The sequence below is a fragment of the Poecilia formosa genome, unplaced genomic scaffold, assembly GCF_000485575.1.
Source record: "Poecilia formosa unplaced genomic scaffold, Poecilia_formosa-5.1.2 Scaffold383, whole genome shotgun sequence".
Lineage (NCBI taxonomy): Eukaryota > Metazoa > Chordata > Actinopteri > Cyprinodontiformes > Poeciliidae > Poecilia > Poecilia formosa.
The window spans coordinates 99,694-104,141 of NW_006800322.1; positions in this window are offsets into that span (position 1 = coordinate 99,694).

The following is a 4,448-nucleotide window of genomic DNA, read 5'->3' on the forward strand; positions in this document are numbered from 1 at the left end:
TGTGTGTGTGTGTGTGTGTGTGTGTGTGTGTGTGTGTGTGTGTGTGTGTGCGTGCGTGTGTGTGATGAAATGAGACAACTGTTGTTGTGTGAATCATTTTTGGCCCTCTTACTCATACTGTAATGATCTGATCCTCCCATTCTGTTGGGTTATGTCCAGTTATGACTAACCTGAATGAGAATGCTGCGTACAAACCTCAAATTATTACCACCAATCTGGTTTGAGAATCTCTCAGAGTCTGCCAGGAAATATTGATAGGTCATGGCTTAGGAACAAAACAAATAATTTCTATATTTATGTCCAGCTCATGTGAGTTTTGTGTTGTGTTTTTTACTGTTGCAGGCCCGTAATCTGATTCTGATTCCGATTCTAATACCGATATCTGAGGTTTAGTATTGACCAATATCGAGCCAAAATCATAAAATTGTGCAGAATTGACTTAAAACATTTCATTTTAAAACACAGACATAAATGTACTAAATTACAAATTGATTTGCTAACTCTGCACCAGTACAGCTCACTGACGTACACTTTAGAATCTTGGTCAAACATGTAAAAACAGCAACTTTTATTTGTTTAGTTGGTGCAATTAGAAGTAGAACAGGCAGTGCAAAATAAATATTAAATAAACAAATACAACAGGTTGACTTTTTTGGTCAAACATGTAAAATAAACTGCAACAAACCTACTTTCAAATGGTGCTGAAAGTGCAATTAGGAATTCTAATTATAATGTAAAATAAATAATAAAGCATGATGTCACTCAGAGCACAAAGCGTAGAATTAGACTGAATAGATCTGACCTTATGTATTGGGCACATGGTCACCAATACCATTTTTTTTTCAATACTGGGATCTGTTGTGGCCATTTATGTTAAATTTTGTAAATCAAGTTGTATCAATTTAGTTTTTGTTTGGTCATTTAGAATATACTTTAGTTTTTTATTAATTTTTGACTAATTTCTTTATTTTGAATTGTTTAGATGACTTTGGTAACTCTTGGTGTGTTCTCCTGAAGAACACACCAGGGATTATTGTAGATGTTTTTTGTTTGTCGACTGTCCGGTGTGAGAACAGGAGGTTTTGGTAAAATTATTATTATATTTTTTTAACCAATTGTTTTTTAACTTGAAACATCAGAGTCAGCCAATTTTCATTTTCATTTAAGTTGTGAGAGATTTTTAGTTATTGCTTAGTCCGTATGTATGTAAGACATGAACTACATATATCCTTTCAAACAATCGAGTTGGAAGTGCGTTCAAGAACTAAAACACCTGTTGCCTTTCTTGGAAAATGTGGGACTGATGTTTTTAGGGTTTTATTTCTGCTAAGATGAAAACACAACATTTAAGATTAAAATATTGCATCAGACTAATGACATTTTTATTACAGAAATGTTTAAAAAAATACTAAGAAAAAACTATAGAATTTATGCTAAAAGGGACAGCTTATAGGAAGGGTATCATTTCAAGATATTTTTTTCTTTTATCTTATTTGGATACTCAATATTAAATGGTTTCCAATGTGCCATTATATTTGAAGGATCTTTACAGGTTAGTTCTTGTATAGTGAGAGGTGAATCCAGAGATGTAATGTTTGCTCAATAAACATAAGTCTGATATACAAAACAAAAATTTGCTATGAGAAGTGGCCTGAAAAGGCAGGAAATACGTAAGTCCTAAAAAAAAAACAGCTCTGTGGGAAATCAGTGAGAAAGAAGAAATGGGCTGCAGAGGGCAACACGAAGCCCTGGGGCTTAAGTCAGCCTTTGGCTTGATCGATAAGCTCATTTCAGCAATTGATCTCCAAACACTGTGAAGACACCTTTTACTCTCTTTGAGAGAGAAAATACTAAAACATGGCAAGAGCAACAACAACATATAATCTCCCAGTGTGGGACAGAAAACCTCCCACTTGGGAAACCAAACATTTTTGGACAATACTTCTTAATAAACAAGTCTACATACAAGAAAACATGAAAAAATAATCTAATTTAGATTTTAGTAAATATGCATGTGTCAGTCTGTGCTTATTTGACATTTAAGGTGTGGGTTGATTCTTTCATGCATTTGTTAGATGTCTGTTAATCTCCATGGCCCCCATTCAACTGTGCAAAACACATGGTTGGACCTAACACCGCCTTTGAGCCATAGCTAACATGACGTCCCCACTCAGCTCCTTCAGACAAGCCAGCAGCAATTAGCAAACACCTGGTGGAACTGTGCATCTGCTGAGCTTATTATAGGAGCTACTTGTCATAATACTTTGCCATTTAACGTTTTTACACTGATAAAAACATTAAAGGATTAACAGAGGAGCCATGTATCAGAAAGAGCAGGAGTTTCTTAAAAAGACAGATTCAATTACAAAATTACATTTCTTTTAAGTCATAGTTGATATATCCAGCATTTTCATTACAACTGAAGGAAACATAGTTGCTTAACTAAGCTATAAAATGCCAACATGGCTGGAAAATATATAATACTGCTCCTCAACAATCTGTTGACAGCCAAAAATCAAGTCAACTATTTTTTCATAGTTTTAGGTCCTTCTCCCTGTTATTATTATTTGTATGAAATATAAAGAAATAACTAAAAGCATCCTTACACTATACACGGCGATAAACAACAACAGATGAATGTTAATAACTTTGTCATTGTAGAAAGTAGGGCCATTAAAGTAATGTGCTTCATATGAAGGTTTTATTACCTGATGTAAAGATTATTAGGTTAAAGTCAGATAAATAACAAGACCTGTTTCTGCTGATGAATGTTTGGATCTAAATCCTGGAGCCTCCAAACAGCTCAGAGGCGAATGGTTTTCTGCCGCTGTCTTTCCCTTTTCCCTCCTACATTCTCAGATGCTCAGACTACAGACCTGCTGGTTTCATGTGCAATGATAGAAGTCTTTAGTTCCTGCTGTGAACACTCTCTGTTATCAGCTTGCTCTTTTGTTTGCAAAATAATGTGGTAATGTGACATTTGTTTTCTTGTGTGAATCACTTACCATCTTGTCAGAACATTAATACCATTTGGTGGACATTTTGATCTAAAATGACTCATAAAGTTGAACAAAAATTTGTTCCCTTTTTTGCCCATTATCATCTTCCACCGTTTTTATGGAGGACTTTGCACACATCACACTGGAGCAGCGAAAGTATTATTCAAAGGTGGATAATACATGTCAGGGGCTCTTCTTTAGGCTACGAACTCAGATCTCAGTCTAATTTAACTCATCAGTCAGATGTTGGCAGCTTGACAGAAACACTAGTGTTTGTGAAAAATTATGTATTTCTTTATTGAAGAACCTGTAGAAAAACAGAAATGCCTGCCTGCAGAATGAATTTTTCACCAAAGCATCTGTCAGACAACATCCAGCTGTGGGCTCTACTGTGGTACTCAAAGGATTTAGTGTATGTTGCTAATTAAGTTTGTCATCTTTGTGTGTGTGTGTGCGTGTGTGTTTGTGTGTATCTTGTAAGTTCATAAAAATATTTTTTTGTATATTTGCTGAAACTGTCTCTATGTCATAACTACGGTAGGAGACAATCTGAAAAAAAATGAATTCCTCCAATTTCTCCCAGTGCTAACTAGAAACAACCAATCAGAGCCAGAAGGAGGGTGTTGGTGCTGTCAATCACTCTCTGTGTGGCGCTGCTTATCCCCCAGGTTATGCTGCAGCTAGCATAACCTGTCATGAATGCTAAGGCCAGTATGGCCACATATGACGGCAGATAAACAGTTTTTCTGTAATATTAAGTTGTTTCTCCATTATTAGCACATTTATCAGTTCATATGTAACAGTTGTAGAATGAATCATATCAAGGAACCAGGATTTGCATTGATTTATTCCTGTTTAAAACAAAAACATGTTCAGCAGCAGCTCCTGGCTCTGGCTTTCCCACACACACCTCTCCCCAGCGCAGCTTGGTGCGAACTGACAGGAGTAATTTTGACAGTGTTCACTTACCTACGTTCTACTTCAGGCTCTGAGTGGTCAAGTGCTGCTGTTGCAGTAGCAATCTGGAGAGCTTTTGCTTTTGCTTTTGCCACAGTTGCATGTGGTCTCTTCACTTGCTGCTCTCTTTGATGCTCATCAATGGCCTCCTGCACCTCAGTGAGTTTCCACTTGGTGGTGGGCTTACACTTGAAAACAGAGGCAAGACTAGGATCAGGACAATTCCTGATGAACATCATTGCTATCTCTGTATCCATTTTATTCCGGCTGATTCCTTGATCTTTCAAGTGTCTGTCAGCATTTTCAGCAGCTGTGTTAAGTCTGACCCAGTAGTCCACTGGTGTCTCATTAGCCACCGGCTGAGTAGCATAGAAATCAGCCAGTGGCAAGCAAGACCCAGGAATGTCGCTAAAATAGCGCCTCAGAATGTTATAGACTGCCTCAGGGCAGTGTTGTGGTACTCGAAATTGGTTTTGGTCTCGAGACCGGTCT